Below are 15,281 nucleotides of genomic sequence, written 5' to 3'. Positions count from 1 at the left end.
TCCTGAATATGTTGCAGCCAGTAATGATATCGTGTATCATTAAATAAAGTGGCCGCTCCTCCGCTTGTTTGAGCCAGCTCTCCATTATTTTCACGATATCATAATCCCATGTTGCCACTTGTGTCTGCAGTTCACTCACCTTATTTACCAAGTGTGTTAAACACAACATCCGGGCATAAGGGCAGGACAAGTTCTGTTGCCCAATTAAATGTTCTATGCACTAATGCACGTAGCATAAGACATAAAACAAGTGAATTAGAAGCGTAAATTCAGCTTATAATGCATGACGTAGTGCTCATCACTGAGACCTGGCTACAAACTGGGCATGACTGGGAGATAAATATTTCAAGTTATAAGCCGTTTCGAAAGGATAGCGACATTGGAAAAGGCGATAGAGCAGCGATATTGAGGAGGGATATTATTACAGCATTAGAAAGAAGAGATATCAGTAAAGGTGAGCACGCAGTAGAAACGCGTTGCGTAGAAATGAGTAACAGAATCGAATACAATACTTTGGTGGGAGTTGTTTATGGACTTCCGGATAGCAGTGATAAAGTAACAGGATACACAGAAGCGGACAGGGTGTTAGGGGTCTGGAACTCACTGTCTGAAAGGGTGGTTGAGGCAGAAAACCTCAACTCATTTAAAATTACTTGGATGTGCATTTGATGTGCCGTAATCTACAGGGCTATGGACCAAGTGTTGGAAAGTGGGATTAAGTTGAATAGCTCTTTTTCGGACGGCACAGACACGATGGGCTGAATGGCTTCCTTCTGTTCTGTAACTTTCTATGATTCCGTGTGTGTGTGAAGGGATTCGTTCAGTCATCACACATGCTGAGACACCAGCGAGTTCACAAGTGACTGCAAGGGTAGGATTCTGCTGTTAATCACATCCAGGACTGAACCATGTTCATTCTGACATTTGGGGTTTGTTTCTGCTGATGTTAATAACCCCTATAACTGGGCTGGAGTTTAATATTCTGGATATCTGTTAAATGAATCAGCTTTGTTTTAAACACCTTGTTGTAGATTTTGGTTTTTCCCACGTGAGTGTTTAGCATCACCTGACTGGAGCTCAGAAAGGACAATCTGGGGGGAGGATCGTCCGATGGGAACAGAACATCAGCCTGGAGACAGTCCTTCACGGCCACAGTGAAAGGGGCAAATGGCACTTTGGACTTTCCCGTCTCTCTTCACTGACAGCAAAGTCGCCGTGAGGCGTCCAGTCTAAAAATGACTGTGGTAATTATTCTATGAAGATTTAACCTGTTTGTGTGACAGTCCTGAGTCTACTATTGAAGGCAGGCGTTAACTCATTTAAAATAAACCCGCTTAAAATAAATGGGTTTTGAATTGTGATTTCCGTGAAGCCAATGTTCCATTCCTTTATATGTTTCATGTGCCTGATTTCCGACCGCAGGTTAAGTGGTGGAATATCAGTCCTGCTCAGCCGGCTATGATCACGTTACATTTTCTTGCAGACCAAACACACATTGAAACCCTGGAACTTTGAGGCGATGAATCCTTCGGGAAAATGAAATAAGGGTTCGAACCATCACACTTTCTCGCTAAGTGATAGCACCACCGAAACAGACGAAGAGGTCACCTGCTAAACCAGTAATTCAATGAGCTAAACTTTAAGATTGCAGCCACCAATATAACAGCTGTCTACTGTCAGTTTACTTCTCCAAAATGATTGGATTTTCACTCCTGCAAGCTTCAACCAACGAGCTGGTCTTCACTCTTAAACCAGCAACTGTGAAGTTAAGAGAAACGTGCCGGAGAAATACTCGATTTCAGCGCGGTGACACTGGGCCAGTGTAAAGCTCAGTTTATATGATCGCTGAGTGGCGAGAGGGTGGATTTGAAATTCCTGAGCGACCGCACTGTGCATTTTCCAGATCTGCTTGTTGCACCAATCCCTTCATTTCTTCACTTGCAGGGACAATTCGATTCTCGGTTTCTTTTCCCTGAGGCTTGGTGAAATTTTTAAAATTGAAAGAGACCAATATCAAAGCAAAACCCGTCAATGATATGCTCACAGATACAAAGCGGCCAGACTCTGCTTCAATGAGATGAAAGGCCAGACCGGTTTCAAGGTCGAATGCAATTGCAAGCAAAGCTCGTTCAATGAAAGTGTAGGTCATTGACGTGCCTTGAAAAGGTAGTGATTGTTTGAACTGAACTTCTTCCGAAAGCGTTTGAGATTGAGGTGGAGTGATTTGGGGACTTCTTTTCCCTCTTTGCAAAGTCTGAACCGCAACTAAAGATAAAAATTCTCAGGCTAAAATGGGGATTCTCCGGAATATGAACCTCGAATCGAGAATTATACCCCGACCTCAACGAGCCCAGAAACAAGAACGTGTCCTGACATTAAGATGTTACGCTCACATTCTATGAGAGGTCAGTCTGTAAAATAAAAGGGCATTTTGAAGAGATATTCTGAGAAGTTCCATATTGGACCCTGAACAACGCACGATGTTTTTGCTGGTCAAATTCACTACACATCATAAATTCCACAAAAGCACCACGGGGAGTTGAATCCAGGACCGGAGTTCTTTAACCAACTGAGCCACGGAGCCAATCCACGGGAACGCTTCTCACGACCTCTCATTAATATCTATGGTACACGTCATATTCTGTTGGGGGTTCAGACTGTTTTATCTTTATCAATTTCATATAAACATAGAAAATAAGAGCAAAAGTAGATCATTCGGCCCTTCGGGCCTGCTCCGCCATTCAAAATGATCATGGCTGATGTCTAACTCAGCACCCTGTTCCCGCTTTTTCCCCAGATACCTTGAGCATTAAGAAACATATCTATCTCCTTCTTCAATACATCTAATGACTTGGCCTCCACTGCCTGCTGTGGTAGAGAATTCCACAGGTTCACCAGCCTCAGTGAAGAAATTTCTCCTCATCTTGGTTCAAAATGACATACCCCGTATCCTGAGACTGTGACCCCTGGTTCTGGACTCCCCAACCAACGGGAACATCCTCCCTGCATCTAGTCTGTCTAGTCCTGTTGGAATTTTATATGTTTCGATGAGATCACCCCTCATTCTTCTAAACGCGAGTGAATACAGGCCTAGTCATACATCATCCTGCCATCCCAGGAATCAGTCTGGGAAACCTTCATTGCACTCCCTCCATGGCAAGGACATCCTTCCTCAGATATGGAGACCAAAACTGCACACAATACTCCAGATGTGGTCTCACCAAGGCCCTGTACAACTGCAGTAAGACATTCCTGCTCCTGTACTCAAATCCTCTTGCAATGAACGCCAACATACCATTCGCCTTCCTAACTGCTTGCTGCATCTGAATGCTCGCTTTCAGCGACTGGTGTACAAGGACACCCAGGTCTCGTTGCACCTCCCCATTTCCCCAATCTATCACCATTCAGATAATAATCTGCATTTCTGTTTTTACAACCAAAGTGGATAACCTCATTTATCCACGTCATACTGCATCTGCCATGTTCTTGCCCACTCACCCAACTTGTCGAAATCACATTGGACCGCCTCTGCATCCTCCTCACAGCTCACATTCCACCCCAGCTTTGTGTCATCTGCAAACTTGGAAATGTTACATTACGTTCACTCATCCAAATCATTGATATATATTGTGAATAGCTGGGGCCCAAGCACTGATCCCTGCGGTACCTCACTAGTCACTGCCTGCCACCCGGGAAAAGACCCATTTATTCCTACTCTTTCCTGTCTGTCAACCAATTCTCAATCCATGACAGTATATTCCCCCTATCCCATGTGCATTAATTTTGCACACTAACCTCTTGTGTGGGACCTTATCAGAAGCCTTCTGAAAATCCAAGTACACCACATCCACTGGTTCACCCCTATCTATTCTACAAGTTACCTCCTCAAAAAAGTCCAGTCGATTGGTTAAGCATAATTTCCCTTTCATAAACCCATGCTGACTTTGTCCAATCCCGTTAATGCCCTCCAAGCGTTCTGTTATCGCATCTTTTAAAATAGACTCGAGCATTTTCACCACGACTGATGTTAAGCTAACTGATCTTTAATTCCCTGTTTTTTCTTCCTCGTTTTTTCAATAGTGGGGTTACATTTGCCACCCTCCAATCTGTAGGAACTCTTCGAGTCTGTAGAATTTTGGAAGATGATCACCAATGCATGCACTAGTTCCAGGGCCATTTCGTTTAGTACTCTGGGATGTAGATTATCAGGCCCTGGGGATTTGTCAGCCTTTAACTCCATTAATTTCCCGAGCACTTTTTCTTTAAAACTAATCCTGGTTTCCTTCAGTTTCTCCCTCAGTCGACCCTTACTTCCCTAACATTTCTGGAAGGTTGTTTGTGTCCTCATTTGAAGACAGAACCAAAGTATGTGTTTAATTGTTCTCCCATTTCTTTGTTCCGCAATTGACTGTAAGGGACCTACATTTGTCTTCACTAATCTTTTTCTCTTGACATTTATAGAACCTTTTACAGTCAGTTTTTGTGTTGCCGGCTAGTTTACTCATACTCTACTTTTCCCCCTCTTAGTCCACCTTTGCTGAATTCTAAACTGCTCCCAATCCTCAGGCCTGCAGCTTTTTCTGGCAATTCTATATGTCTCCTCTTTGGAACGAATACTAATGGCTAATTTCTTTTGTAAGCCACGGTTGAGCCACCTTTCCTGTTTTATTTTTGTGCCAGACAGGAATTAATAATTGTTATAATTTCTCCACATGTTCTTCATATATTAGCCATTGCCTGTCCACCGTCATCCCTTTTTGTCAAGTTCTCCAATCTATCCTAGCCAACTCACTTTCGTAATTTCCTTCATTTAGATTCAGCACCCTAGTTTCGGATTTAACTACTTCACTCTCCATCTTAATGAGGAATTCTATCATGTAATGGTCGCTCTTCCCTAAGTGAGCCCGCACAAGATTGTTAATCAATCCTTTCTCATCGCACAATACCCAATCTAGGATCGCCTTTTCGCTAGTTGGTTCCTAAATGCATGAGTGTACATGATTTATTTCTAGACTCCAGGAATTCCTCCCCCACTGTATTATTGCTAGTTTGGTTTAACCAAGCTGTATGTAAATTTAAGTCTGATTATGGTTTACCTTTCTTGCCTGTGTCTCTAATTTCCTGTTTAATGCCCTCCCCTACATCTCCTCTACTGTTTGGGGCCAATCGACAACCCCAACCAACTTTTTCTGCCCCTTGGTGTTAATTCAATCCATACAGATTCCACATCGTGATTTTCCGAGCCAATATCCTTACTCACTATTGCATTGATTTCCTCCTTTAACAATAACGCTACCCCACCTCCTTTCCATTTTTGCCTGTCCTTCCTAAATATTGAATACCCCTGGATGTCTCTATAATCGCAATTATATCATACCCGTTAATATCTATCTGAGCTGTAAATTCATCGAACTTATTACAAATGATCCGCACATTAACACATTTAGACTGTTCAAGATTGCTAGTCAGCTTAGTATTATTTTGCACTATGGCCCTATTTGTTTATCACCATGTTTTCTCTGCCTGCCACTATTGCTTCTTCCCGTTCTGTCTTGTTTCTATCATTGTTTCCCCCTCCTCCGTCTTCCTGCTCTGGTTCCCATCCCCCTGCCATTCTAGTTTTAACCTTCCCTAACAGCACGAGCAAACAGCCCCCATGAGGACATCGGTCTTGGTCCGGTGTTACCCATCCCATCTTCCGCCGAACCGGTCCCATAGTCTCAGGAATTTAAATCCCTCCCTCCTACACCATCCCTGTAGCCACGCAATCATCTCGTCTATTCTCCTGTTCCTTTAGCCGAAGGGACCAGCAGCCAGTGGTCGTGCAAGGAGAGAGCCCAAAATTCTCCCGGCTTGGCAAACTGGTCAATGGATGCCTTCAGGGGAGAGGCAATTCCAGAGATATGGGCCCAGGACCAGCACACAGGGAACTAGTCATTCCTGCCCAACACCATTTTACGACAAACCCACCACAGCTTTGACCCGGATCTCATTCCGAATTGGGGAAGGTTGCAATTGTTGGCTGCAGCAAAAACAATTCTCAAACCAGACACCAAGTTAACTCACTGCAAAGAGTACAACCCAGCGAGCATTTGGAAGATAACACGAGACCAGCAATCATCAATAACAGGATTTTATTATCCAACAGACATCTACAGTTCCATGGAGCTGCACTCGGAGCCCATACTGCGGCCCTGCTCCATTTTCCATATAGCAACAGTCCCGACCAACAGGGCCACGGAGAGCAGCGCTACCCCAACCGCTAATCCAGGAACACGGAAGGGGGAATCAACAGCAGTATCTGTGGGGAGAAGCCAGGGTTAGATGGGCACCAGTTACTCCATCACGAGACACAGGTGGAGCTCCCTGCTTTACCTTTCTCGTCCTGGTGGATCAGAGCAGCCAATCTCGCCTCACCTTCCAGGAACAGGATGGGTCCATCAGCGGTCACCAATACCCCAGACTGGTCATCGGCGCTTCTTCGCCTCTCTGGCGAAGGAGAGAAAGACACAAGAGTTCATGTTGAATGATTAAATCTTCATCTGTCTGGAAATCCTGAATCAGATGGCCTCATGCAAAGCACATCAGGGCCCTGGGTACCGGACAGAGTTTGTAGATTGCAGTTCCGGCTATAGTTCCATCCGGTTCTCACCAAACCGATTCTCAGAAGGACGCGCAAACTGAGCAGATTTCGCAATTGCTGCTGCCACAATGGCCAGTTTGGTCTGCTGGTGAAGGAGACACTGTTTGATGCACTACTTTGACCCGCAGTTTCATGAGACACTCATAATTGGCCAGGTGTCCGGCCCCGGGACATCCGTTCGGTTCCACCCTGAATTCCCAGTGTCAGAATGATGATAGTTAGATGCTGGTTTAATGTTCTCCAAGGCCAAGGGTGGACGATTCCGAACCGGATGTGGAACACACCCGTGCCAACAATGGGAGGATTCTGCTCCTCAGGGGTCGGCAAGTAGGGCAGCTCAGCATCCGGGCAAGTAGCAAGGAAACAAAAATACTTCATTCATCCCAGCTCAAGGATCAGAGCATCCTTCACAATTACTGACCTGGTGCAAGATGTGCTCAGACCCGCTGCCCTAGATTGCTATTCTAATGGAAACCTGCACCGAATGGAACTGGGCAAGTTCCCAGATCCGCCAGATTCGGGACACTCACCCTGCGCCCAGTGTTCGGCCCCTTGCTGAGGGAGGCACGTGTCCAGATGTCCCACACCCACCCCTCCCCATCAGGGTTTAGTTTCTAATCAGGTCACAGGTACTTACTGGAGCTGCAGGGAGCAGTGCAGTTATCTCGGGTGGAAGGGTAGCAAACCTCAGCACTGCAGTGAAAATAAACCTGCAAAGGGACAGTGCGGTATAGTCAATCCCACAGCTCCCAGTCAGGAGATTAATGCTTCTACAGTCAACCGACCAACAGGGGCCTGCTCACTTATTAAGCCCAGGGAACAAGTGACCGGGAAAGAAGCAGTGAAGGAAACTCACCTCCCCGGTCAGAGCCCGGCCCGAAACTCGGTCCCAGAAGGCGAATGTGCTGACTACAAAACGATTATGGTGAGTTGGGAACCGCAAATGGGAAGCAGCGTTTACCGGGAGGAGGCGGGTTTTGTAGTTATCACCAGCAAAGGGACACCTGAAAGACAGCGGGGGTCACACGGAGAGAGAACACCTCGAACAGATGGCCGCACGGTTATAGGTATACATCAAACCAATTAAACCAGAGTCCAGAACAAAATCTCAACTTCGGAGGAATATTTCCCCAGTCACTAACTCGGACTCCAGTAACGATTTCTGTATTAATCCCCGCCCATTTCGCCCCCTCTCCAATCCCCACACTACCCCAAGCTCCCTCACTCGCTCCCTTACCTGTCCACCAGGAGGTCCCATCGGAGCCCCGAATACGGCTCGGGGGTGAGGGTCGCCCAGCAGTCATTGAGCACCAGCACAAGGGACGGATCGTTTCGGTTCAGAACACGAACCTCCACAAACACGGGGTCCCGGAGCACACTCAGGATCGGGTAGTCACTGGCCACGTACCAGCTCCGGTAGCCACCATCTGAAAAGAGAAAGATGAAGGGCGGGCACTATTTGGAGAGAGCCTGAAGTTGGACACTACTATCAGCGAGCACTCGTTACCTCTCGCTATTCTCAGCTCCAGAAGCAGGATCCCGGCCTCAGTGGCAGGCAGTGGTGGAGAAAGGGTGTAAACTCTGGGCTTCACCTGCAGATCAGACTCCTGGCTTCCCCTGTAACTGCACTGGACATGGAGCCTGCAACAGAACGGACACGGCTGGAGAATTCAGCTCCTCACTGTCTCTACCCGCTGAATGTTCTCTTATTCTCACCTGAAAGTGCTGTCCCGGGTCACTGATCACAAAGCACCATCCAAGATCTCAAACTCACCCAACACATCCGTTTCATACAGGATGTTCACGCCGTCCAGCTACAAGAGACAGAAGACAATCAGTCCCGAGCTGAACCATTGATGGGACTCCCAGCCCGCAATACCTACCCGCTGAGTAGCGCCACATTCAGTGACTGCGAACTGAAAGAGCACAGTGTCTGCAGAGGCCACGGTCGGACTGCACTCAGCTCCGTCTCCATCCTTCAGATGGACCGTTGTCAGGTTTACAGGAGGCAGCGTCAAATCCTTGGAAATCGCGATCAGCACCCGCCCATCTTTGGTGCAGACTGCAAGATAGTCAATGAAAGGCGATTAGTTGCCCCACGGGGAGGGCAAAGAGAACCGTTAACCGGAGTGGGACAAACCCTATCCATGTGTCAGTTTCTATCCGTCCCACTATCTTTCTAATGGAGACCAGTGGACCAACTACAGCTCATCACCGCGCTGCTTGGATTTAAAGTACCAGAATCTCCGATAGAAGTTAAACATCAAATCCGAATGGTCAGTGACAACAGGGGCCGGGGCTCATTCACTCTGACCCCCACCCCCACCCCCCTCCCGCTACCTGGGCAATTACACCGGGCAGAATTCAACGAGAGAGAGTCCCAGGTCACCGAGCAACGGTTCGAACTACAGATACTGCGTCAAAGGCCGAATAACTATTGTCCTTTCTGTATCTGATTAACAGCTCCCAATCCCACCATCAATTATACTCTGCGGGATTAGAGGCTCTCAATCCCAGCACCGGTTCAACTCCCCGGACTGGAAAGGATTGAAATTCCAACTGACGTTGTAGGACAGGAAGGAGAGAAATGAAACTGTCCAGGGAAACAGAGCAGCTGGATTGCGGGGCACCCTGGAAAGTCCTGGCCCAGAATATAGACGGACCGAGAATACGCCCACCTGGCAGGTTGTCCAGTGAATAGAAACACGGCGGCACATCCTGGTTCCCCGCATCAAAGCAGCAGCCTCTCCGCACACACTCACTGGCTTCAATTCCTGGAAATCCGCAGTCTTTACGGTTTTTGGGAGAGAGCCAACATTTATTGGCGGGGAAAAGGAGAGAGGGCGGCTGAGCTGAACAGACTACAACAAATAATAAACCAAAAATCCCCAACTCCTCCATTATATTAAGCGAACCACCCCAGATAAGTGAGAATAAAAACCGACTCCCTCTTTTTATCGCAGCGCTGCTTAATTGGCAGTAAATGAATGTGCCAATCAGCCTGAGGCACAGTCCGAGGCCCACGGGCTCCGGAACATCAACCCGCATTCGCACGGCTCACACGGAGATGGGCCTGTTCTTAATGGAAGAAAAAAAGTGAGACTGGTTCCAAGGACAGCTCCAGGACTTTTTGTTTGGTTGCATTGGAATTGTTGCTTTTTCCCCCTTGACACCTTTATTTCTTCATCACAAAATTAAACGAAATTGGAACCAAATCGCATTATTTGTTTCTTTTTTGCTTTTGTCGTCACCTTTATATTTTTAGACCCAACGTCACCTTTAATAGTTTATTCAAAATAGGCCCCATCTCCGTGTGACCCGTGGGAATGCGGGTATTTTTAATACTAATTAATAAACAGAGTCAAATCACTATGTTAGTGTCCAGATATGGAATGGTAACATAGCGGTTATGTTACTGAACTAGTAATCCAGCAGGCCTGGATGAATAATCTCCGAGTCATAAGTTTAAATCCCGCCACGCAGCTGAGGAATTTAATTTCAATTCATTGAATAAAATCTGGGATTAAAATACTAGTATCAATAATGGGTTGCCATGAAATTACCGGATTGTCGTGAAAACCCATCTCGTTCACGAATATCCTTCAGAGAAGGAAACCTGCCGTCCTTACCCGGCCTGGCCTATATGTGACTCCTGACCCACAGCAATGTGGTTGATTTGTAATTGTCCTCTGAAATGGCCTAGCAAGCAACTCAGTTGTAAAAATCTCGCTCAAAAAAAGTCATAATAAAAATAAAACCGGACGGACCACTCGGCACGGGACACGACAAAGGTCAAACAAAGCCCAATTGAACCTGCAAAGTCCTCCTCACTAACATCTGGAGACTTGTGCAAAATTGGGGGAGCTGTCCCACAGACGAGTCGAGCAACAGCCTGACACATAGCCATGCTCACAGAATCATACCTTTCAGCCAACGTCCCAGACGGCTTCCATCACCATCCCTGGGTATGTCCTGTCCCACCGGCAGGACAGATCCGACCAGAGGTGGCGGTACAGTGATATACAGTCAGGAGGGAGTGGCCCTGGGAGTCCTCAACATTGACTCTGGACCCCATGAAATCTCATGGCATAAGGTCAAACATGGGCAAGGAAACCTCCTTCTGATCACCGCTCACTCTCCTCCCTCAGTTGATGATATCAGTCTTTCTCCATGTTGAGCACCACTTGGAGGAAGCACTGAGGGTAGCAAGGGCACAGAATGTACTCTGGGTGGGGGACTTCAATGTCCACTACTGACCGAGCTGGCCGAGTCCTGAAGGATATAGCTGCGAGACTGGGCCTGCGGCAGGTGGTGAGCGAACCAACACGAGGGAAAAACTTACTTGACCTCGTCCTGAGCAATCTACCTGTCGCAAATGCATCTGTTCCATGACAGTATTGGTAGGAGTGACCACTGCACAGTCCTCGTGGAGTCGAAGTCCCATCTTCGTACTGAGGATACCATCCAACTTGTTGTGTGGCACTACCACCGTGCTAAATGGGATAAATTCAGAACAGATCTAGCAGCTCAAATCTGGGCACCCATGAGGTGAATGTGGGCCATCAGCAGCAGCACAATCTGTAATCTCATGGAACGGCATATCCCGCACTCTACCATTACCAACAAGCCAGCAGATCAACCTGGTTCAATGAGGAGTGGAGAAGAGCATGCCAGGAGCAGCACCAGGCATACCAAATAATGAGGTGCCAACCTGGTAAAGCTACAACTCAGGACGACATTCATGCTAAACAGTGGAAGCAACATGCTATAGACAGAGTTAAGCGATTCCACAACCAACGGATCAGATCAAAGCTATGCAGTCCTGCCACATCCAGTCGTGAATGCTGGTGGACAATTAAAGAAGTAAGGGGAGGAGGAGGCTCTGTAAACATCCCCATCCTCAATGATGGCCGAGCCCAACACGAGAGTGCAAAAGACAAGGCAGAAGCGTTTGCAGCCATCTTCAGCCAGAAGTGCCGAGTGGATGATCCATCTCAGCCTCGTTCCGATATCCCCAAAACCACAGAAGCCAGTCTTCAGCCAACTCGATTCACTCCAAGTGATATCAAGAAACGGCTGAGTGCACTGGATACAGCAAAGGCTGTGGGCCAGGACAACATCCCGCATGTCGTGCTGAAGTCATGTGCTCCAGAACTAGCCGCACCTCGAGCGAAGCTGTTCCAGTACAGCTACAGTACTAGCATCTATGCGACAATGTGGAGAATTGCCCAGGTATGTCGTGTCCACAGAAAGCAGGACAAATCCAATCCGGCCAATTACCGCCCCATCAATCTACTCTCAATCATCAGCAAAGTGATGGAAGGTGTCGTCGACAGTGCTATCAAGCGGCACTTACTCACAAATAACCTGCTCACCGATGCTCAGTTTGGGTTCCGCCAGGACCACTCAGCTCCAGAACTCATTACAGTCTTGGTCCAAACATGGACAAAAGAGCTGAATTCCGGAGGTGAGGTGAGAGTGACTCCCCTTGACACCAAGACAGCATTTGACCGAGTTTGGCATCAAGGAGCCCGAGTAAAATTGAAGTCAATGGGAATTAGGGGGAAAACTCTCCAGTGGCTGGAGTCATACCTGGCACAAAGGAAGATGGTAGTGGTTGTTGGAGGCCAATCATCTCAGCCCCAAGACATTGTTGCAGGAGTTCCTCAGGGCAGTGCACTAGGTCCAACCATCTTCAGCTGCTTCATCAATGACCTTCCCTCCATCATAAGGTCAGAAATGGTGACGTTCGCTGATGATTGCACAGTGTTCAGTTCCATTCACAATCCCTCAGATAATGAAGCAGTCCGAGCCCGCATGCAGCAAGACCTCGACAACATCCAGGCTTGGGCTCATAAGTGGCAAGTAACATTGGCGCCAGACAAGTGCCAGGCAATGACCATCTCCAACAAGAGAGAGTCTAACCACCTCCCTTTGACATTCAACGGCATTACCATCGCCGAATCCCCAACCATCAACATCCTGGGGTCACCACTGACCAGAAACTTAACTGGACCAGCCATATAAATAGTGTGGTTACAAGAGCTGGTCAGGAGGTCAGTCACTCACTGCGGCGAGTGACTGACCTCCTGACTCCCCAAAGCCTTTCCCCAGCTACAAGGCACAAGTCAAGAGTGTGATGGAATACTGTCCTCTGGCCTGGATGAGTGGAGCTCCAACAGCACTCAAGAAGCTCGACACCATCCAGAGCAAAGCAGCCCGCTTGATTGGCACCCCATCCACCACCCTAAACTTTCACTCCCTCCACGACCAGCGCACCGTGGCTGCAGTGTGTACCATCTACAAGATGCACTGCAGCAATGCAATTCGCCAAGCTTCTTCGTCAGCACCACCCAAACCCGCGACCTCTACCAGCTAGAAGGACAAGAGCAGCAGGCTCATGGGATCAACACCACCTGCACGTTCCATTCCAAGTCACACACCATCCCGACTTGGAAATATATCGCCGTTCCTTCATCACTGCTGGGTCAAAATCCTAGAACTCCCTGCTTAACAGCACTGTGGGAGAACCTTCAGCACACGGACTTCAGCGGTTCAGGAAGGGGGCTCACCACCACCTTCTCAAGGGCAATTAGGGATAAACAATAAATGCTGGCATTGCCAGCGACGGCCCATGTCCCATGAAATCATAGATTTCGGAGAAAGGTTGCAGCACGGAAGGAGGCGATTCGGCTCTATATAACAGCAATCCATCAAGACCCACTCCCCCGCCGTTTCCCCGTAGTCGTGCAATTCTTTTCCTTTCAAATAATTATCTGGTTCCCTTTTGAAGACCATAATTGAATCTGCCTCCACCACCCCCTCGGGCAGTGCATTCCAAGTCCTACCCATTCGCTGTGTAAAGAAGTTTTTCCTCATGTCACCTTTGGTTCTTTTGCCAATCACCTGAAATCTATGTCCTCTGGTTCTTGACCCTTCCGCCAATGGGAACAGTTTCTCGACTCATCATCATTTCGAATAACTTGATTAATTCTACTCGCAACCGTCTCTGTTCCAAGGAGAACAACGCAACTTCTCCAGTCTATCCAAGTAACTGAAGTCCCTCATCCCTGGAATCATTCCTGTAAATCTCTTCTGCACCCTCTCTAAGGCCTTCACATTTTTCCTAAAGTGCGGTGCACAGAACTGGACACAATACTCCAGTTGTGGCCAAACCAGTGTTTGATAAAGGTTCATCATAACGTCCATACTTTTTTACTCTATGCCTCTATTTATAAAGCCCAGGCTCCAGTCGGATTTTTAACGGCTTTCTCAACTTGCTCTGCCACCTTCAAAGATTTGTGCACATGAAACCCCAGGTCTTCTGAACCTGTGCCCCTTTTAGATTTGTGCCCTCTAGTTTATATTGCCTTTCCTCGTTCTTCGTACCGAAATGTATCACTATGCATGTTTCTGCTTTAAATTTCATCTGCCATGTGTCCGCCATGCAGCCAGCCTGTCTATCACCTCTTGAAGTTTATCACTATCTTCCACAGTGTTTACTGCCATTCCAAATTTTGTGTCATCTGCAAATTTTGAAGTTGTGCCCAGTACACCCAAGTCCAAGTCATTAATATATATCAAGAAACGTAGTGGTCCCATCACTAACCCCTGGGGAACAACACTGTACACCTCCCTCCAGTCCACAAAACAACCGCTCACCACTACTCTCTGTTTCCTGTTCCTTAGCCAATTCTGTATCCATGATTCTATTGCCCCCTTTATCCATGGGCCGCAATGTTACTGATAAGCCTACAGTGGGGCACTTTATGAAATGCCTTTTTAAAGTCCATATACACTGCATCAACTGCATTGCCTTCATCTACCCTCTCTGTTATCTCATCAAAATATTCCATCAGGTTAGTTAAACTCGTTTTGCCTTTAACTAATCCGCGCTGGCTTTCCCTAATCAATCGACACTCGTCCAAGTGACTGTTAATTCTGTCCCGGATTATCGTTTCTAAAAGTTTCCCCAACACTGAGTTTACCTGACTGGCCTCTTGTTGCTGGTTTCACCCTTGCACTCTTTCTTGAACAAGGGTGTAACATTTGCAATTCTCCGCTCCTCTGCACCACCGCCGTATCTTTGGATATTTGGATGATTATGGCCAGTACCTCTGCAATTTCCCCTCTTAATTATATCAGCAACCTAAGATGCATCCCATCCGGATCGGGTGACGTATCTACTTTAAGTGCAGATAACCTTTAAAGTACCTCTTCTTTATCAATGTTTAGCCCATCTGGTATCTCAACTATATCTTCCTATACTGAGATTAAGGCAGCATCTTCATCCTTGGTAAAGACATATGCAGAGTATTCATTTAGTGCCAACCCCTCTGCCTCGATGTGCAGATCTCCTTTATGGTCTCTGATCAGAGTAGCGCTCTTACTACCCGTTTAATGTTTACATGCCCGTGGAAGACTTTTGGATTCCCTTTTATGTTGGCCTCCAGTCTATTCTTATACTCTCTCTTTGACCCTCTTATTTCCTCTTTCAGATCCCCTCTGAACTTTCTGTATTCTGCCTGGTGAATGAATACATAAAAAAAAGTTAGGATTTCCGTCAGCCTGAAACAAAAAGTTATTAATTGATTAATGGCGATTTGAACAACTATTCGTCTTTTTTCAGAGTTTAATG

At 47.0% G+C, this 15,281-nt stretch overlaps 1 pseudogene; it reads right to left on the bottom strand.

Moving 5' to 3' along the window:
• Positions 1-6,191: 6,191 nt before the first annotated feature.
• On the bottom strand, positions 6,192-8,497 carry LOC137335584 (zona pellucida sperm-binding protein 4-like; annotated as a pseudogene).
• Positions 8,498-15,281: the final 6,784 nt, after the last annotated feature.

This window comes from Heptranchias perlo, chromosome 20 (assembly GCF_035084215.1).
Source record: "Heptranchias perlo isolate sHepPer1 chromosome 20, sHepPer1.hap1, whole genome shotgun sequence".
NCBI classification, from domain to species: Eukaryota; Metazoa; Chordata; class Chondrichthyes; order Hexanchiformes; family Hexanchidae; genus Heptranchias; species Heptranchias perlo.
Note: the sequence above shows the minus strand (reverse complement) of the source record. Positions and strands in the feature narration are given on the sequence as shown.